General features: G+C 41.6%; 1 protein-coding gene across 1 annotated transcript in view; it reads left to right on the forward strand.

The window, feature by feature from the left end:
- The window catches only part of LOC126355405 (carcinine transporter-like), a 615,184-nt gene that overhangs the window by 166,566 nt on the left and 425,487 nt on the right, over positions 1–23,131 (forward strand). The gene's annotated exons all lie outside the window — the stretch shown is intronic.

Raw genomic sequence — 23,131 nt, forward strand, 5'->3', positions numbered from 1 at the left:
TGTAGTAACAAATGTAGCTGCACCCATAGTTATAAGTCTATTCTGCTGACCAATAGTTTGTACTGAAGTTCTCATTGATTGCTACCTGGGTTACAGGGTAGAGAATTGTAGGTCTCCTCTTGATAGAGCATGCTATCGGCAGTGACAAAACCGAATGACATCAAGCGACAATGCCGGATTTCATTCTGCCAGTCCTCCCCCACACCTGTGATGTCACATTCCAAGGCGGTGGAGGTAACCAAGTAGTACTGTTTAAAGTTGCAGGAAATTCAAAAAAATGATGCGATATTCATTACATTACAACTGTTGTAAGTTCAAAACAGGATTTCCTCCACCCCTCTCACATCATAGCTCATTTGTGCTAAGAGTCGAAATGTCCTAAGTATTAACTGGTGGGAAATTCAAAAATTCCAAGATGAGCAATTGTCCCCTCGGTGGTAAATTTAAAGAAATCCAAGATAGTGGAATTGAACCTGAATTAAAAAAAGTATAGAAGCCAAGATGGAGGATATAGAGTTATGGACCCAGGCTACAGGACTGCCATCTCTCTTGTAATAAGTTCAGAATCCTGCCCTGGTGGATAACTCCAGTTTAAAAAGGTGAGATAGCCCCTCCTTGAGGGAGCCTCCTCCATACAGACATTTCCCCTGCCCCAACACACCACTTCCATCGATTCCACAGACAACAGGTACCAAGACTCAAGTTGAGTCCTCTTGTAAAAAGTCGAAAAAAAGAGAAATTCAAAAAGCACCCTGGGCTTCCCCAAACTCAGGTGCCATTAGATGCCATAAGTTTAAATACACATTACTGGCACCCTCAATATGTTGTTGCAAACTGTGTTGATAATGTCACGGGAGAACTAGGTCACTTGTCATAAGTTTGGATGACCCTTAAGTTATATTGCAAACTCTACAAGAACACTGAGCTAGCAACCGTAGGATCATGCCATTGCCATAGAATACCACTATATCGGTGCACAATGAGGCCAGTTCGAGGAGGTTTACTTTCACTTGAAAAGCGCTGTTAGTAGCTGCAAATTCATAGGGTTTTCTCTACCCCTCCAACGTCATAGCTCTTTATGCAGCCTGCTTGGTTGTTACGTCACTTATGATAAGTTTAGAATCCCAGAGCTTACTTGCCCTGAGCTACAAATTGTGGGAAATTCAAAAAACCCAAGATAGTGGTTCCGATTTCCACCACTAGTATGTCACAGCCCATACGCGATAAGTTGAAATGGTGGAGCTATTTGAAAATGCAGAGAGCATGGTACATCATGGTACAAGGCTACAGTCAAGTCACTGCGCCAGATAATGAGGCTGAACATGCATGTGCATGATGAGGTGTTCTACAAAGTGGTGCTCGTAATCAAACAGTATTGGATGACATATGTTGTCTGGAATTTCAGCAAAACGGAGATGTCTTCCGACTGAAATAAGGATATCCTGAAGAAAGAGACTGAAACGTGTGACTGTGAACCAGTAGGGTTTTCTTCGCCTTTCTGGAGTGAAACACATTCCTATGAAATCGTTTCACTCTGAATATGACTGATAATTACAACACAAGAACGTTGTAGTTGAGTTACTGCTGATGACATTGCTACGTCTCGAATTTATCACAAGAAGTAGAACACAGTCTGTAGTGCGTACAGTTTTCAGATAAGAGCTGTGCACTACAAAGTAAATGTCACATACTTTTCGAATCCCTTTCGGATCTCTCTAGTCTCAAGAGATGCGATGTCTTTTTATACTGAACACTGGGAACCATGAAGCTCAGTGTTCCCACAAGGATGAAGAACATATGTACGTTACGGATAGACCTCATGAGGATAGATCTGCGGGATTGTCTTTGTTAAGAAAGTGGAACTACTTAGACTGAGATGTCCGTTTCGTGATTTTGGTCACTGGATTGTAACAAAAGCTGTCCAGCTGTTTGGATCACTTCGCATCGAACCTAAAGCAATCCAAACTGACAGAAAATGTGCCAGATGCGACAGAGAAATGGTGTAGTTCACATCAGCCGTTCGCTTCCTTGCTTAGTAGACTGTAACGGCCATTATTTAGTAGAACTTGGTTTTCCGGTTTTGCTTCGAAATAATTAAATTATGTTTCGAAATCAGCGAATTTTGTTTTAACATCGCTTCGCATAAAATATTGTTTTAGGATTTTCGATGGGATAGCGCGGACTACGATGTGTATAGTGTACATAATAGAGAATATTACAAAGCATTTACGAAATTTTATTAATTTTTCTCTATAACTGCGGCGGTATTGTGTAGCTATGCATAGAGAACCCTCAAAACGGACTTTTATCAATCTGTACATATGTGTTCTTAAATGAAAGGCCTAAGCGAGTGACAGTCAATATTTCTGCACAAGAGAAAAGCTCTGCCTCATGTGCATTAGCTCTTTTTCCTAGTCGCACATTTTCCCCAATTCCATGGCATACTATCTGAGCATAAGAAGGAGGAAGACGGGAGGCTACGAACACACTGTCTTTAAATTGCAATTCAGTCACATAGCATTGGATTTAGTTTCATGATTCATATTTCTCAACATCACAGACAAAAAAAAAATTATCAGTATTATTTAAGTATGTTTTGCATTCTGAGGACATAGTATAATTTTTATCTGGTACAAACTGTCAGTATACGGACAGATGCAGACATTTTCACATATTTTTGCACTCCGGTTGGCCTGCAATCGCGATTTGTATATATATAAAAAAAGCGACATCAGAAGGAATTATCCGAATGGGAGGGAAATCTATAGGTGCGTCCAACACGTGCTGACAAACAAATGCTTACAATTTCTGAAAAATTGCATCATTTCTTCAAGAGAAAGAGCTTCACAAATTGAGCAAATCAGTCGGGCGTTGGTGCACCTTTGGTTCCTACGCAAGCAGCTATTCGGCATGACACTGATTGATAGATTGGCTGGATGTCCGCCTCAGGGATACAGTGTCAAATTCTGTACAACTGACGCGTTAGATAGTGAAAGTCCCGAGATGATTGAAGGGACGTGCCTATAATGCTCCTAACGTTGTCAACTGGGGAGAAATGCGGCGACCTTTCTGGCCATGGAAGGGTGTGGTAAGAACGAAGACAAGCAGTAGAAACTCTCGCCCTGTGTAGGCGGGTACTACCTGCTTAAAAATTTAAACTCCGGACGGATTGTAATGAAGGGCAACAAAACGGCCGTATAATATCATTGGAGTACTGCTGTGCTGTAATGGTGCCACGGATAAGAGCCAAAGATGAACTGCTACGAAAAGAAATGGCACCGCAGATCATCACTCCTGATTGTCAGGCAGGATGGCGAGCGTCATTGGGGCTCAGTTCGAAGCGGGACTCATCACGGAACATCATACTACTCTGGTCTCTACTCCAGTCAATGAGATTCCAAAAAATGGCTCCGAGCACTATGGGACTTAAATAAACTTCTGAGGTTATCAGTCCCCTAGAACTTAGAACTACTTACACCTAACTAATCTAAGGACATCACACACATTCATGCCGGAGGCAGGATTCGAATCTGCGAAAGTGCCGGTCGCACGGTTCCAGACTTTAGCGACTAGAACCGCTCGGCCACATCGGCCGGCAATGAGATTCCAGACCGAAGGCGTGTCTTGAGAGGCACTGGATAGTGGTGGTGTACCAAACTGACTACCGCCCACCATTGGTCTGTTAAATGGGAATTACATTACACATCGATCAATTCCAGCTGCACTTACTTTCAACTTACTTACTTTCAACTGAAACGGCAAACCATGTCGAATCAGCTCAGAACAGTTGTAAGATAGGTATTGTCCTCAAAACGTGTAGAAAACTATGGTTGTAATTCTTAAATCATGAAACCTCACGTTTTCTTCAACGGCAGTGAGCTTAACGAAACGAAGGTGTATTTTTTTGTCAGAATTTGTTTCTTCTGCAATGTTATTTTGTTTTTAAATGCATGCCCATCAAATCAGAAACAAATTGTTCCCCAGATTTCAGTTGTTTAGTGTGGGGAGTGTGCTGTCAAGTCCACTTAAAATGCGAGGTCTGCAATCAATTCCGAGTGTTCAAATTTTCGCTCCTGCTCTTCTTTTCCCTTCATAAATTCAACATTAGTGGGTTTTAAATAGGAAAATCGTTCCAGGTAGACTCCTCTACTTAACCAACGTACTTTCCGGTATTATATAAAGTCCCCATATCATTCCCTCAGTTCAGTCGAAAACTGTTGCAAGACTTCAGAAAATGTGCTATTCGGATCACGAATATCATAACGTACTTCATGCCTGCAAGTTAGCACAAAATGCTTCTCGATGTACTGAACAATGAATGCCGCAATTCGATCGTTCTAACTTTTTGCTCTTTCATCGTCAACTAAATATTTAAATTAAACTGAAGATCCAAAGAAACTGGTATACCTACCTAATGTCGTGTAGGGCCCCCACGAGCACGCAGAAGTGCCGCAGCACGATGTGGCACGGACTCTACTAATTTCTGAAGTAGTGCTGGACGGAACTGGCACTATGAATCCTGCAAGGCTGTCCATAAATCGGTAAGAGTACGAAGGGGTTGAGACTGCTTCTGAACAGCACGTTGCAAAGCATCCCATATATGCTGAATAATGTTCATGTCTGGAGAATTCGGTGGCGAGACGAAGTGTTTAAACTTAGAAGAGTGCTCCTGGAGACACTCTGCAACAACTCTGGACATCTCGGGTGTCGCATTGTCCAGTTGGAATTGCCCAAGTCCATCTGAATGCACAATGGACGTGAATGAATGCAGGTGACCAGACAGGATACTTACGTACGTATCACCTGTCAGAGTCGTATCTAGACGTATCAGGGATCCCATATCCCTCCAACTGCACACGCCTAACACCATTACAGACCCTCCACCAGCTTGAACAGTCCCCTGCTGACATTCAGGGCCCGTTGATTCATGAGGTTGTCTCCATACCCGTAGAAATCCATCCGGTCGATACAATTTGAAACGAGACTCGTCCGACCAGGCAATATGTTTCCAGTCATCAACAGTCGAATGCCAATGTTGACGGGCCTAGGCGAGGCGTAAAACTTTGTCGTGCAGTTACCAAGGGTAGACGACTGGGTTTTCGAATCCGAAAGCCCATATTGATGATGTTTCGTTGAATGGTTCACACGCTGACACTTGTTGATGGCCCAGCATTGAAATGTACAGCAGCCAGAGGAAGGCTTCCACTTCTATCACTTCAGTCGTCGTTGGTCCCAATTTGGAGCGTCTTTTTCCGGCCCCAGCGATGTCAGAGATTTATTGTTTTACCGAATTTCTTACATTCACGGTACACTCGAGAAACGGTCGTACGGGAAATACCTCACTTCATCGCTACCTCGGAGATGCTGTCTCCTATCGCTCGTTTGCCATCTACAACACCACATTCAGACTCACTTCAATCGTAATAACCTGCCATTCTAGCAACAGTAACCGATCTAACACCTGCTCCAGACACTTGTTGTCTTATGTAGGCGTTGACGACAGCAGCGCCGTATTCTGCTTGTTTACATATCTCTGTGTATGAATACGCACGCATGTACCAGTTTATTAGACACTTCGGAATATTTCAGCATGGTGTTGTAATGTCGTATAAGATCTGCTGTTAGGGTAGCCAGTAGTATTTTAGCAGACGAAGTGGTAACCATGCATTTGTTACAATGTAGTAATTTTACATTGCTTGTTGCACAGTGGCAATCGTTGTTAAGTATTTACATGGGTTTTGTAACTGTATAAATGACCTGAATCTGATGCTTTTGATCGACTAGATACATAGCACGAATGATAGGTCCATCTCATGATGCTGGTCGTGGGGTACCAATAGCAGTGCACTGCGCAAATGAGAAAGGGGAGACTAAAATTTTTGGATAATAAATTGTGGTAATTAATATTAAACATAATTTGGCTCATAAATTTGATAATTAAGATTAAACCAAAAGCATTTAGAGACGTGTCTAAACAAGATCATAGGTTCACCACATGCTTTCAATCTTGGATAGCAAACTATCGTAATTAAAACGACACTTGTGAGACAATAATTAGAACCTATTTAATCAAGGGTAAGAGCCCAAGGCAGTAGTTTGTCTATATAAGGAGAGCTGGTGCAAGTGGCTGTTTTGATACAGAAGAAGAATGTAACCTTTGTCCTAAAAGCTACACCCTGCCCTCTCACTGGTGCAGCTTTATATGTAACTAAGTAATTTCCATTAGATGTCTGTACATTGACTTTTACTAGTTACTTAAAGACAAAAGTGACAATCTGCTAGAGATGGAAACAGAATAATTTTGGAACTGTAGAGCTTCTATTTCAACAGAAAAATTAGTCTTATTTCGAACAATTTCTCTTATGTTTCCCTAATATTATCCGTAGAGCTTTTCTGTGTCACTTGTCACTGTGCCGGCGCATAATCCATTCGAAGTAAAAACGTTAAAGTGTTTATACGTTTCAGATTTGGCCGGAGGATACAGTTTCTTGTGAGCATAGGCATGATGGCAGTATCCCGATCACTGCTAACTGTTTCAGCCTCAGTCTTCCCACTGTACGTCGCTCTCTCAGCGGTGGCAGAGAGTCCAGGCTTGCCTAGCTCAGAATCAGCTATAGCCATCGGTAAGCTTCTCTGACTTCGAAACAATGAAATTAAAACGTAGTTGCATACTACTATACACTCGAAAGTAGGAATTAGATCAAAAGGATTAAAACTGAAAAATGTTGACATACATCTTCAAAAGATTTGTAGTTTCGTTTATTTTTACTGAAACATTTAAGAATACGTTAATTTCTTCTCATTAGTTTCATAGAAGTGGACTGCTGATTCAAGAGTTTCAGTAAAATTACAACATTTTTCCCTTTCTGAAACATGTATGCAACGATGTTTACTTTATCTTACACTGTGTGGGGATACTAAAATGTTTATTTTGTATTACGCTGTGTTGCAATATAATCATTTTGAAACGTATTTTTGATGTGAACGTATTTTCTAACTCTGGTAAGAAGTTAAATTCTTAAAATGCGTGAAATGACCTTCTAACAAATATGATACATGTTGTAAGAGGACATTGTACGTGAGCTACTAAGGAAGTGTTTACATGGAATACCCAGAATGTGCATGAGTACTTCTACATCTACATCTACATCCATACTCCGCAAGCCACCTTAAGGTGTGTGGCGGAGGATACCCTGAGTACCTCAATCGGTTCTCCCTTCTATTCCAGTCTCGTATCTTTCGTGGAAAGAAGGATTGTCGGAATGATTCTGTGTGGGCTCTAATCTCTCTGGTTTTATCCTCATGGTCTCTTCGCGAGGTATACGTAGCAGGGAGCAATATACTGTTTGACTCTTCGGTGAAGGTATGTTCTCGAAACTTTAACAAAACCCCGTACCGGGCTACTGAGCGTCTCTCCTGCAGAGTCTTCCACTGGAGTTTATCTATCATCTCCATAACGCTTTCGCGGCTACTAAATGATCCTGTACCGAAGCGTGCTGCTCTCCGTTGGATCTTCTCTATCTGTTCTATCAACCCTATCTGGTACGGATCCCACACTGCTGAGCAGTATTCAAGCAGTGGGCGAACAAGCGTACTGTAACCTACTTCCTTTGTTTTCGGATTGCATTTCCTTAGGATTCTGCCAATGAATCTCAGTCTGGCATCTGCTTTACCGACGATCAACTTTATATGATCATTCCATTTTAAATCACTCCTAATGTCTACTCCCAGATAATTTATGGAATTAACTGCTTCCAGTTGCTGACCAGCTATTTTGTAGCTAAATGATAGGGGATCTATCTTTCTATGTATTCGCAGCACACTACACTTGCCTACATTGAGATTCAATTGCCATTCCCTGCACCATGCGTGAATTCGCAGCAGATTCTCCTGCATTTCAGTACAATTTTCTTTTGTTACAACCTCTCGATACACCACAGCATCATTCGCAAAAAGCCTCAGTGAACTTCAGTCATGTTCTGTGGTGCCGCGTGCCTAAAAATATATTTGTTGGCCTTATGACTCTAAAGTTAGCGGTGTCTGATGCTGTAATAACTTTTGTTGTTGTTGTGGTCTTCAGCCCTGAGACTGGTTTGATGCATCTCTCCATGCTACTCTATCCTGTGCAAGCTTCATCGTCTCCCACTACCTACTGCAACCTACATAATTCTGAATCTGCTTAGTGTCTTCATCTCTGCCAAATCTACGATTTTTACCCTCCACGCTGCCCTCCAAAACTAAACTGGTGATACCTTGATGTCTCAGAACATGCTCTACCAATCGATCCGTTCTTTTAGTCAAGTTGTGCCACAAATTTCTCTTCTTCCCAGGTCTACTCAATACCTCCTCATTACTTATGTGATCTACCCATCTAATGTTCAGCATTCTTCCGTAACACCACATTTCGAAAGCTTCTATTCTCTTCTTGTCCAAACTATTTATCGTCCAAGTCTCACTTCCATACATGGCTATACTTCATACAAATACTTTCAGAAACGACTTCCTGACACTAAAATCTATACTCGATGTTAACAAATTTCTCTTCTTCAGGAACTCTTTCCTTGCCATTGCCAGTCTGCATTTTATTTCCTCTCTACGTCAACCATCATCATTTATTTTGCTCCCCAAGTAGCAAGATTCCTTTACTACTTTAAGTGTCTCATTTCCTAATCTAATTCCCTCAGGATCACCCGACTTAATTCGATTACATTACATTATCCTCATTTTGCTTTTGTTGATGTTCATCTTATATCCTCCTTTCAAGACACTGTCCATTCCGTTCAACCGCTCTTCCAGGTCCTTTGCTGTCTCTGACAGAATTACAAGGTCATCGGCGAACCTCAAAGTTCTAATTTTTCTTTTGTTTCCTTCACTGCTTGTTCCCTTCCCTACCACTGATTCCAGTCCCTCGACTCTTATAACTGCCATCTGGTTTCTGTACAAATTGTAAATAGCCTTTCGCTCCCTGTATTTTACCCCTGCCACCTTTAGAATTTGAAAGAGAGTATTCCAGTCAATATTGTCAAAAGCTTTCTCTAAGTCTACAAATGCTAGAGATGTAGGTTTGCCTTTCCTTAATCTTTCTTCTCAGATAAGACGTAGGGTCAGTTTTGCCTCACGTGTACCAATATTTCAACGGAATCCAAACTGATCTTCCCCTAGGTCGGCTTCTATCAATTTTTCCATTCGTCTGTAAAGAATTCGCGTTAGTATTCTTTAGGTGTGGCTTATTAAACCGGTAGTTCGGTAATTTTCACATCTATCAACACCTGCTTTCTTTGGGATTGGAATTATTATATTCTTCTTGAAGTCTAAGGGTATTTCGCCTCTCTCATACATCTAGCTCAGCAAATGGTAGAGTTTTGTCAATAGCGGGTTGGGTTGGGTTGTTTGGGGAAGGAGACCAGACATCGAGTTCATCGGTCTCATTGGATTAGGGAAGAACGGGAAAGAAAGTCGGCCGTGCCCTTCCAAAGGAACCATCCCGGCATTTGCCTGGAACGATTTAGAGAAATTACGGAAAACCTAAATCAGGATGGCCGCAAGCGTGATTGAACCGTCATCCTCTCGAATGCGAGTCCAGTGTCTAACCACTGCGCCACTTCGCTCGGTGTCAATACCGGCTCTCCCAAGGCTGTCAGTAGTTATAGTGGAATGTTGTCTCCTCCCAGGGCCTTGTTTCGATTCAGGTCTTTCAGTGCTCTGTCAAACTCTTCACACAGTAACATATTTCCCATTTCATCTTCATCTACAGTTTCTTCCATTTCCATAATATTGTCCACAAGTACATGGCCCTTGTATAGATCCCCTATATACTCCTTCCACCTTTCTGCTTTCCCTTCTTTGCTTAGAATTGGGTTTCCATCTGAGCTTTTGATATTCATACAAGAAATACTCTTTTCTCCAAAAGGTCTCTATAATATTCCAGTAGACAGTATATATCTTACCCCTAGTGAGATAAGCCTCTACATCCTTACATTTGTCCTCTAGCCATCCCTGCTTAGCCATTTTGCACTTCCTGTCAATCTCATTTTTGAGGCATTTGTATTCCTTTTTGCCTGCTTCATTTACTGCATTTTTATATTTTCTCCTTTCATCAATTAAATTCAATAATTCTTTTGTTACCCAAGGCTTTCTACTAGCCCTCGTCTTTTTACCTACTTGATCCTCTGCTGCCTTCACTACTTCATCCCTCAAAGCTACCTATTCGACTGTATTTCTTTTCCCCATTCATATCAATTGTTCCCTTATGTTCTCCCTGAAACTCTGTACAACCTCTGGTTTAGTCAGTTTTTCCGGGTCCCATCTCCTTAAATTGCCACCTTTTTGCAGTTTCTTCAGTTTTAATCTACAGTTCACAACCAATAGGTTGTGGTCAGAGCCCACATCTCCCCATGGAAATGTCTTACAATTTAAAATCTGGTTCCTAAATCTCTGCCTTACCATTATATAATCTATCTGATATCTAGTATCTCCAGGCTTCTTCCATGAATACAACCTTCTTTCATGATTCTTGAACCAAGTGTTAGCTATGATTAAGTTATGCTCTGTGCTAAATTCTACAAGGCGGCGTCCTCTGTCATTTCTTACCCCCAATCCGTATTCACCTGCTACGTTTCCTTCTCTCCATTTTCCTACTATCGAGTTCTAGCCACCCATGACAATTAAATTTTCGTCTCCCTTCACAATCTGAATAATTTCTTTTATCTCATCATACGATTCATCAATCTCTTCGTCATCTGCGGATCTAGTTGGCATAAAAACCTGTACTATGTGGTAGGCATGTGATGCGTGTCTATCTCGGCCGCAATAATGCGTTCACTATGCTGTTTGTTGTAGCTTATCCGCACTCCTATTTTTTATTCATTATTAAACCTACTCCTGCATTACCCCTATTTGATTTTGTATTTATAACCATGTTTTCACCTGACCAAAAGTCTTGTTCCTCCTGCCACCGGACTTCACTAATTTCCACTACATCTAACTTTAACCTATCCATTTCCCTTTTTAAATTTTCTTACCTACCTGCCCGATTAAGGGATTTGATATTCCACTCTCCAATACGTAGAATGCTAGTTTTCTTTCTCCTGGCAACGACGTCCTCTTCAGTAGCCCTACCCGGAGATCCGAATGGGGGACTATTTTACCTCCGGAATATTTTACTCAAGAGGACGCCATCATCATTTAATCATACACTAAAGCTGCATGCCCTCGGGAAAAATTACGGCTGCAGTTTCACCTTGCTTTCAGCCTTTCGCAGTACTAGCGCAGATAGGCCGTTTTGGTTAGTGTTACAAGGCCAGATCAGTCAATCATCCAGACAGTTGCCCCTGCAACTACTGAAAAGGCTGCTACTCCTCTTCAGAAACCACATTTATGTCTGTCCTCTCAACAGATACCCCTCCTTTGTGGTTGCACCTATTGCATGAGCATCTGTATCCCTGAGGCACGCAAGCCTCCCCACCTTCGGGATGGATGGTGGCTGGGTTGGGTGGGGGGCTGGAGGGATTAATAACTTTTAATGGTGCTAATTAGTAATTTTGTAAGACTTAAGTTTCTGGAGAGTTTAGGGGTAAGATTTCGACGGAACACAGCTAAAGGACTGCGGGAACTGTATGAGCTTCTTGTACGTGGAGCAGAGCTAGCTGCTCAGCAAACGACAGAAGAAGCAAGAAAGAAAAGAAGGAGCCAAGCACTGGGCTGTTGTGACACAGAAGAAGACACAGACTATGGACCAGGACAATTCTAGTGCATGAAAGACACAGAAATGTAAGTCTGTATCAGAATTTGTAATAAAAATGTTTTAAACCTCAATATCTATCAACTACATTTTTTGCAATAAATGATCCGTTTTCTAAAAACGTACTGATGGTAGAGACATGAAATTTTCACAGTTTGCCAAGTGTGAGATTTAGCACATATGGAAATATAAAAACTAAAATTTCGTAAGTTGTTTTGTTTTTATGTTCATTTATTTAGAAATTTCTGTCAAAGCATAACATGCTCCACAATACAACATTAGTAATAATTATAGTTCAGTGCATCTAGAAGGGTGCATTCAATAATTATGGAAAATTGTAAGTTTATGTCTTTAAAAGTTTCCAAGGTAATGGGTCAGAAAATTCGATAATTTAGCGTTGGCACTATGGCACATACAATGTCCCCATAGGTCTAGGACTGAAATAATAAAAATTAGTTGTTCCATATGTGCTGTCGAAACGAATATTAGCAAAATTTTTTTTTCAATTGTGTGGTATCTGATTTCGGCTGCAGCACCAGAGTATTTTATGACAGGAATTGTAATCCATTATCGATACATCTGTTTCAGGAATCGAACTGACTGGCATCAAACATCGCTCGCTCGTCAACTTTTTGGCATTTGCCTTTTACTGTTTGGGAACAATTTCTATAGCGCTAGCAGCATGGTTGTTAAGAAACTGGATTCAGTTTCTGTTGATTTCATCTGTCCCCTGCTTCATTCCATTGTTGCTACATAGGTAAGTACTTCAGTAATGAATTAACGTTCTGCTCTTTTTTGTTGGTCTATTGGTTCTCTTTCAATGTGGACACACTGTCGTAAGCCGTATCGACTTCTGCATTTTATATTTTTATGATATAAGAAATCTTAAAAGTTATCTTGGTATAAAGGATTAAAATATAAGAACTGAGAAGAAATAGATATGTGTGTAGTTTACACTGACTTAAAGAAGTAAATCTGCTGAAAGGTGAACGTTTCGTGACGGAAGTCGTTAGTTGGGTCAATGAATGTGTTGGTTGGAATGTTATATGGTTAAGGGGGAATCAAGAAATGATTTGAGCATTGTGAAAGGTTGGTGATGGAATTTCTAACGTCTTACTTTGTAGAACAGTTAGAGAAGGAATATGATGTACATGGAACTAAGGATAAATTTCAGCAAGAATTTATGGATGAAGAAGAGGCAGTTTCCTATGGTAAAATTTACAATGCATGACATTGAAGAGAAGAGAAGTACTTAGTGGTGAGTATGCGATTTCTCATCCAAATGCAAGACAAAAGTGTTTCTAACAAACGGAATCCCTTCCATAGGTTTAACAGAAATGTGATTCAAGAAACGGAGTTCTGACAACACTGTAACTGCGTGAAGTGTAGCCAAGAACATGTATCGCGAACTCGGTGGCCTGACGGAGCTGTCCCATTACCTGAGTGATACGAAGCAATGCCATATGAATGGATATGTAATCTTTCTCAGATTTGAGTTTTTTTTCAGTTAAAGCGTCAAACTGCATCCAGCTAACGTCTGCACAATGCAGTGTCTTGTGAATTTCTTTCTGTTATTGTTGCCTGTTTTTAAACACTGAGACATAAAATGAACTTCTTAAGACATAAACGACCGTTTGTTTCGTCCATGATATAAATATAGCCAATAGAGGGTAATAGTAGACACCGTAACATCATCTGCATCCCATGAGGCATAAAAACACAACAGGTACGCTGCACTAGACTGCAGATTATGCTATGCACAATACTTCTACTCCACACGTTTGACGTCCAGGCTTACCTTCCCAGAGGTGGAACGTATAGTTACGAGCAACGTTCACTTTGGAGAAGATGTTCAAGGCGACCGTCCACCTTGCATTTTCAATCACTTCGGTAGTCGCTGGATCATACTTTTCTGGACCCTACTCAACACACCTGCAGTCACCACTGCTGAAGTGGCATGCAGGCGAGCTGTTAGATCGCATACATCAACGAGTGGAGTGTTACAAACTGGTTCCTAAAGGTCGCTACAAATAAAAATCTAGTGAATTAAGGTCCAGGGAACGAGAAGGCTAGAACTTTGGACCTCTACTACCAATATATTTACTTGGATATGCTTCATTTAAATAATTACACACATTAATCCCAAAGTTCGGTGGTGAACTATAATGCTAAAACCATAGCTGTCGCCGAACACGAACTGGAACGTTTTCTAATGGGTCAAGCAAAGTATTGCAAAGAAACATATGATACAGAGGCGCATTCAACTTGTCTGCCAATAGGTAAGGACCAAAAAGAACTCTTTCTCGATCCCAGCCCACAGGCTTATGCCAAGCGTGCCTGAATGTCAAAATGTCAACTTCATGGGTGATATATCGGTGATGTTTCGACCAACAATGGCTGTTCGGGGTGGGGGGGGGGGGGCTGTTGAAAATACTATCACGAGTAAGGTAGATTCATCAGCCTGTATCACATTATCTTCGACTTGGTGCAAAAGCCATTAACAAAACTGTACTCGTCGACTTCGGTCTTCTGGCCACTGGTGCTGAGTGTACATGGAATGATGTGAATGCAGTTCTTCATCGTGTAAAGAATTCAATAAGCAGTTTTTGAGATATCTGAGACTGCCTTGCAATATCAGGTGTACTTCACCAAGGTGAAAAGTTTCAAGGAATGTGTCCTCTGTTAGTAGAGTATGTCTTAGTCCTCGTGTAGCACGGCTGGGGGACAGCTGGCCGGGAACCCTTAAACTGTTCTGGCTTTGACCATGCGCCCTGTCTACCCCACGTACCTGGTACTCCCGTGCAGTCGTATTATTTCTGCTCCACACTGCTGCTGGCTTGCTTGAAATTATGTATGTAAATATGCATGCGTGTTTAGGGGAGCCACTAAATACTAAATACAAGCCGGCCGTTGTGGCGGAGCGGTTCTAGGCGCTTCAGTCTGGAACCACGCGACCGCTACGATCGCAGGTTCGAATCCTGACTCGGGCATGGATGTGTGTGATGTCCTTAGGTAAGTTAGGTTTAAGTAGTTCTAAGTTCTAGGCGACTGATGGCCTCCAGTGTTAAGTCCCATAGTGGTTAGTGCCATTTGAACTAAACACAACACTGTCCTACGTCTGGTATGAAGAGTTATATTCTGAGACGATAAGAAAATTGCAGGTTTCACTGTTTACACACTAAGTCGTAAGTGTTGATGCCAATTAATATGCTTGCTAATTTGATGAGGAGTTATAATTATCATTCCCTTATTATTGTATAGTATTCTTGACAACGTTAATGTCTGTCACTGTTATACTTCACGCCGTCACACGTATTTCACAGTCTTACTCTGGCCGAACGAACGGTGATAGATAAACAGGCAATGACGATGATTACCTGTCCACAATTAGCACTTGGACGAACGTAAGCGTAACTGTCGCGATATGGTTGATTATTGATAATGGGGAAACGTGATGACCGAACACTTGTTCTCACGCTCGCTTCAAGACACTGGAACTTGATTGCTCTCCTTTGTGGTAAACTATTTTACTTATTTGCACTCGTTTCATTCTGGGACGCCGAACACGACGCGGATGAGTGGTGTACGGTACGACACGCAAACGGGCAGATACTCAAATACGTTATCGGCGGCACTGCTCATACTTAATTACTTGTTTACACACTTTTCAAAAAATGGTTCAAATGGCTCTAAGCACTATGGGACTTAACATCTCAGGTCACCAGTCCCCTAGACTTAGAATTACTAACTAACCTAAGGACATCACACATATCCGTGCCCGAGGCAGGATTCAAACCTGAGACCGTAGCAGCAGCGCGGTTCCGGACTGAAGCGCATAGAACCGCTTGTCCACAGCGGCCGGCTTACGCACTTTTCACTGAATCCACTTCCGTATCTAATTACTTCACAATGCTAGTACTTGCAGCCACACTTGAACTTCCATAATAATGCCTTTCCCATGCAGAGCTACCAACAACACAACATAGCAGCTGCCCCGTGCTCGACACGGCAACGCAGCCGCTCGCAAAGATACCACGCAACAAAGCCAGCGATGTAACAATACGCTTACACTTGGACGACCTCTGTCTGTTACTTGTGGCCGAAGATGACTGGTTTGCCAAGGCGATGAAAAACATTCTTATTGGGATGGTGGCTTTGAGGGTATCGTGATGCATACATACGAGCAGGAGCTTGACTATCAGATGCACCCTGCACCAAAAGCATATCGATATATTCATCGTTTGTGTACTGCACTGGGAAGCCACCCTACATGAACTTGAGAGAGCCAATTATGGTTGCGCACTATGCAGTTATTAGACACACACATCCAGTTTAATGTATCCCACTCTCGTGTGATAGGCTGTTGTCATGTGACAAAGTATGTCCTGCTTATAAACGACGAGAAACGGGGAAAGGACATCTAAAAAATAAAAAAGGAATCTGAACAGTATTTTTTCTTTTTTTTGTAGGAACCATATCTCCATAATTGATATGGGTTTGATGCCCTATCAGTCCACACAGTGAGCTACAACAGCCGGTATGGTAGTGCAGATTGATACACGTTCCTCTGTGCATTGCGATGCGCTGCACGATGTGACACTGCAGTTATTAATTACATTTACCTCATCATCATCATCATCATCGTCATCGTATTCTTCTTCTTCTTCTTCTTCTTCTTCCTCTTCTTTGCCTATCTTATAGTAAGTTTCTAGTGGAGGCTCTCCATCGTGTCCTCTTCTAGCATCTTCCACCTTCGTCTGTTTACGTGCTCGTCGTCTAATAGTATCCATTGTTTTCCTACCGGTTCCTCTCATTCCTTATACGTTTCCCTGTGTAATTATTTCTTACCGTCGGTTTCATATATACGTTTTCAAAATTCACCCGCTCTGATTTTGCTAGACAAACTTGCCTGGAATCTGTATGAGTAATCGCATGGCGACCTCCCAGTGCAGCATTTTTTCGTCACGTAGTACACTGCGAGGTGCGACAGTGTCCCAGTAACAACGAGTAGAGAAGACATAACGAGATTTGGTAGCTCAAGTTTCCAAGTTTGCGGAATGCTGTGAGCTTAATTAGAAGGACGCCTGCGGATGACGGATGTAAAAAGTGAGATTTAGAGATCGTCGTTCAATGAGGCATAAAAACACAACAGGTACGCGGCACTTGACTGCACATTATGCTATGCACAATACTTCCATTCCATACGTTTGACGACCAGGCTTACCTTCCCAGAGGTGGAACGTACAGTTACGAGCAACGTTAACTTTGGAGAAGATGTTCAAGAAGACCGACCACCTTGCATTTGCAATAAAAATGGGGAGCAGAATTTCTGATAGATGGTTGCGGGATGTAATTCATCTATTAGTATGATTTAAGCCATTTCTAACTTCCTTTTAGACAGTTTCTAAGACAGGCTTTCATATAAATCTGCAGAAGAAAATCAGGTCAGATGTTTTACTGTTTTAGTAAGACTTGGTAAGACTTGCGCAATCATAGTGGAGACTGTGGTGGATGTTGTGGAAGCAAAAGCACAAAAGCAATGGTTGGTTAGCCTACTACTACATTAAGAGGTTGTAGACATTTAAAAAAGACATAAAAATATTAATGTGTAGATGAAGTGACGTTTGTAAAGCTGAGAAAAGTGGGTAGAGGGCGACGAGAGAGTACGGTCGTCGTGCTAATATGTCTGAATCATCCGAGGTAGACTCGTTTATATTATTACGATAAGCTCGGGCACTGAAGGTTGAAGTGCTTTCAACGGCACTCAAGTCTTCATTTAATGAAAGGAACTATCATAGGCTATAGAAAGTTCCAGCTGGGACTATTTGGTAGGGGATTTCCACTTCCATCATTTGCGTTACACCCTCCGTCAGAACAAAGACATGGGAACTATTTCTCACGTCTCAGATAAAAGATATGTAAGCCTACTGAAAAAGAAATGAGAATGATCATTAGGAAGCTAAGGAGAAGAATGTTAAAGATGAAGTGAGCTGACAAAACGATGAAAATAGCTGACGATGGAAGATTATTGGAAGTGATCAGAAACAGGAAAAAATTGTCGCTGGATCGTATACCGCATAGCAATTGTCGGCAAGAAAGAATTATAGAGGGGAAACCAGAAGGAATGATGGAAAGGATAAGGAACATAATGGATGACGTGGAGGAAATTAGACCATGAGCATGCAAACCGATGAAGGAAGATGTTTAGAACAGGACACGATTGGGAGCTTCTACTTGAAAACTTTCGTAAGACAGATGATGAAGAACAAGAAGAAGATGGTGATGATGAAGACGTGTGAATGTAGATGTAATCATTTATTAGCTTGCACAACAGAGTCGATGACTTGCTCTATGTGTTCATTGTGCTATTGGTATTTATTGGCTCAGACAACTTGTGAAAAAACAATCGCAGCCTCACCTGCCTCTGCAAACGTGAATACTCTGAAGAGCCAAAAGATTTGTTGTAGTTGTTAATGAAAAAGAAAAAGAATAAAAGAAGAAAATAAAAGAAAAGATAAGGTTGGAAATGGTGGGAAGAAATGGTGAATTAAAGGAGTTTTATAATCGTAAATGACCGTGAAAAAGGGAAAGAATGAAAAGCAAATCGGACTTCGTATTATAGAAAAGCTATCGGACCTCGAGATTCGGAAAAGCTATTGTTGGGGTGCTCCTTGTGGCGTTTTTGAGCAAACGTTAAACCAATTTCCACTACAAAAATTATTGAAGAAGAACAGAGAATAACAAAATGTAACTGACAGGGGGAAATGGCGTAGATAAGAGACCATCCTTTACCACGTTAACATGTCTTCTTTCGTGCGGCGTCCAGGTCTTCAAAATCTCCTTTAATTCTGTGTGAAAAGTCTGCTCTGAAATCTTGCAATAAGTTTCATTGTCCAGGAATTTCTAATGTATATAAAACTGTCTTGATATTAATTGCAATTTATTTTAGTTGCTTCCCGCTACATTGCACACCTGTCTAATATCGTATACGGCCCTCGCGAGCACGCAGAAATGCCGCAGTACGACGTGGCACGGATTCGACTGACGTCTGAAGTGGCAATGGAGGGAACTGACACTATGAACCCTGCAGGGATGTCCATAAATCCGTAACAGTACGAAGGGGTGGAGATCACTTCTGAGCAGCACGTTGCAAGGCATCCCACACATGCTCTATAATGTTCATGTCTGGAGAGTTGGCGGCTAGCGCAAGTGTTTAAACTCAGAAAAGTGTTCCTGGAGACTCTGTAGCAATTATGGACACGTGGGGTGTCATCTAACACTGTCCTGCTGGAATTTCCCAAGTCCGTCGGAATGCACAATGGACGTGATTGGATGCAGGCGATCGGATACGATACTTACGTACGTATCATCTGTCAGAGTCTTATCTAGACGAATCAGGTTTGCCGTATCACTCCAAGCACACGCCTCTCACCATTACAAAGCGTCCCCCAGCTTGAACAGTCCCCTGCTGGTATGCGGCGTTCATGGGTTCATGAGGTTGTGTCCATACCCGTACACGTCCATCCGCTCGATTCAATTAGAAACGAGACTCATCCGACCAGGCAACATGTTTCCAGTCATCAACAGCCCAATGTCGGTGTTGACGGGCCCTGGCGAGGCGTAAAGCTTTGTGTCGTGCAGTCATCAATGGTACACGAATGGGCCTTCGGCACCGAAAGCCCATATCGATGATGTTTAGTTGGATGGTTCACACGCTGACACTTGTTGGCCCAGCATTGAAATCTACGAAAGGGTTGCACCTTCTGTCACGTTGAACGATTCTCTTTTGTCGTCGTTGGTCCCGTTCTTGTAGGATCTTTCTCCGGCCACAGCGATGTGGGAGATTCGATGTTTTACTGGATTCCTGGTATTCACGGTACACTCGTGAAATGGTCTTACGGGAAAATTCCGCTTTATCGCTACGTCGTAGATGTTGTGTCCCATCGCTCGTCCGAAGTCTACAACATCACGTTCAAACTCACTTAAATCTTGATAAACTGCCATTGTAGCAGCAGTAAGCGATGTAACATCAGCGCCAGGCTTTTGATGTCTCATACAGGTGGTGCCGGCCATGACGCCATATTCTGCCTGTTTACATGTCTCTGTACTTGAATACGCATGTCTGTAACAGTTCCATTGGCGATTCAGTATAGCTTGCCTGGTGTCAAATCCATCTTTGATCCAGCAAGAATAATTCTTCGCTGTTTCAGCAGCGTGACGGCTTGTAGTATTTGATTTAATGCATTAAAAATTTTGATCTGCAGAGCACCCTCACAGACATGACAGAAAGAGTAAATTCCTACGAAAAAGTCATTAACAATATTATAGAAAGGACGTAGGTTAAATGAATAATCACTGCAATACTAATTCTAGAACCACCACAGACTTTTAAAAAAATATATACTTTTTATTCATATATCATAAGCAAAACAAAAAACTAACAACTATGTTCATTAACCTTGCTTATTTGAATATCATTCAGTATAATGTACGGATTAGTCTTTCACAAATGAAATCATAAATACGCTAAGTTTCTGGCACAATTAAGATGTTCCACATCAAATTATTCAAACTTTTCATCTGATGGTATGGCTGTGGGAAATGCTTTGATACACTTATTTGCATCCAGCTGTTGGTGTAAATGTAATTATTATTAGTAATTCATTATAAATTATGATGAAACATTTTATTTTTGCAAACAGAATTCACGAATATCATAGGAGACAATCAGCGATTTTCTATATATATCTAACGAGTCTATTTTACAATTACAGGCAAATCATATTCATACTATTCTGTAACAAATGTTTTTCCTTTATATTAACACCTAAACGTTTTCTTTCAATCTCGTTCTTGTCTGAAAACCCTATTTTACATTCATCAGACATACACAAACACAGACAGATGCATTTCATGTTTCAGAACAGTGAGTGCATTTGATACTACTATTCACGTGAAATGTTTCATAGTTCTGAATCTGACAGCGTGTAAGCGGCTGCGTTGGTACTGAGTATTTGGCAGCAATAAAACAATAAGCAATAACTTTGAAGCAGCCATATTGCCTTGAAATCTGTGGAGTGCAAACCATTCGATCGTTAGGTAGAATAGGATACTGTTGACAGTTAATCAAAGGTAAGTATATTAACCATTGGAAAATGTAACGTAACACAAAAGGTAACCAGGTATTGAAGGGAAGCAAAAGATGACACAGTCAAGACAACAGTATGTTGCTGCAGAAAAAAACAGCAAGGCAAATAGAGACACAGATTGGCGAATATTTAATTTATTACGTTTTACTTTTACTATTTACTTATCTTCGATACTACTTCATTACACAGCCATGGTCTGCTTTCAGAATTCGTAAATGTTGAAATGGATCGTCTAAGAGGTTATGAAACTTTTAAAAATATTTCTTTCATTCTCGTTAGTGCAAAGACGTAGGTGACAAACGTAATTGAACAGCGATATACACGTATACAGATTGCGGTAGTATCGCGTACACAAGGTATAAACGGGCAGTGCATTGGAGGAGCTGTCATTTGCACTCAGCCGGCCGCTGTAGCCGAGCGGTTCCAGGCGCTTCAGTCCGGAACCGCATTGCTGCTACGGTCGCAGGTTAGAATCCTGTCTCGGGCATGGATATGTGTGTTTGTCATTCGGGTAGTTAGTTTTAAGTAGTTCCAAATGTAGGGGACTGATGACCTCAGATGTTAAGTCCCATAGTGCTCAGAGCCATTTGAACCATTTGCACTCAGGTGATTCACGTGAAAAGGTTTCCGACGTGCCCATAGCCGCACTGCGGGAATCAACAGGCTTTGAACGCGGAATAGCAACTAGAGCTACACGCGTGAGTCATTCCATTTTGGAAATGTTTAGGGAAAGCAAAATTCCAAGATCACAGTGTCAAGAGTACGACGAGAGTACCAAATTTCGGGCATTATCTCTCGCTATGGACAAAGCTGTGGCTGACGGTCTTCACTTAATGACCGAGATCAGCGGTGTTTACGTTGAGTTGTCTGTGCTAAGACGCAAGCACATCATGACATAATGATATGAACCAATATCGGACATACGACGAACGCATCCGTTCGCACAGTGTGGCAGCATTTGGCGTTAACTGCGTTGGTTGGACCATAGAGGACTGGAAAACAGTGGCCTGGTCAGATGAGTCCCGATTTCAGTTGGTAAGAAGTGGTGGTAGGGGTTGAGAGTGGCGCAGACCCCACGAAGCCATTGACCTATTTCTCAACCAGGTACTGTTCAAGCTGGTGGTGGCTCCACAATGATGTGGGCTGTGTTCACAAGGAATGGACCGGACCCTGATTATCTTCTACTACTTGGAGACAATTTTCAGCTATTCATGAACTTCATATTCCCAAACAATGATGGCATTTTTATGGATGGCAATGCGGCCAGAATTGTTCACCATTGAGTGGAAGACTATTCTGGACAATTAGAGCGAACGATTTGACCACTCAGATGGCTCGACATGAGTTCTATCGAATATTTGTGGGATTTAATCGAGAAATCAGCTCGTGCACAAAATACTGCACCGACAAACCTTTCGCAGTTATGGATTGATACAGAGGCCGCATGGGTCAATATTTTTGCAGGGTACTTCCAATGACATGTTGAGTCCATGCGACGTCGAGCCGCTGTAATACGCCGGGCAAAAGGAGGTCCATCACGATATTAGGAGGTATCTCACGCTTTTTGCCTCATCATTGCATGTCTCAAGCAGTCATCTGAACTTAGTTAATGTAGCTCCTCCCTTTATTATATTACATTTTACTTTTGCTTTGTGTTTTTATTGCTAATGTTCTTTCTTCCCGCCCTCTGCTTTATTTTAGCTCTTTTGCTGTTATTTTTCTTTCATTCTCGCGTCCCACTCGAGTTTAACCTTCAGCTTACATCTTGAACAACTCGCTCTTGTCAGTCACTTGCATTGTCTTTTCATAGATTATGCTAATTAGCTCATTACTTTTCTAGTTCTGATTTTTGGGTTTTAATATTCGTACTGAGCGAGGTGGCGCCGTGTTTCGCACACAGAACTCGGAAGGACGTCGGTTCAAATTCGCACCCGGCCATCCAGATTTAGGTTTCTCGTGATTTCCCTAAATCGCTCCAGGCAAATGTCGGGTTGGTTGTATTAAAAACGGTACAGCTGACTTCCTTCACCTAGCTTTTGTGACCTGAGTTCGTTCTCCAGCTCTGACAACTACGCTGTCGACGGGACATTTAACTCTAATCTTCCTTCCTTCCTTCTGATACCATGACAAAATTTTTATTATTTCCTCTGCAGTACTCCTACATAATATTAGTAACAATAATGGTACCAGTATATTCATTTTCTTCGATTAGGCTAGTGAAAAGTGCTTAGATAAAAACTGA

Source organism: Schistocerca gregaria, chromosome 3 (genome assembly GCF_023897955.1).
Source record: "Schistocerca gregaria isolate iqSchGreg1 chromosome 3, iqSchGreg1.2, whole genome shotgun sequence".
Lineage (NCBI taxonomy): Eukaryota > Metazoa > Arthropoda > Insecta > Orthoptera > Acrididae > Schistocerca > Schistocerca gregaria.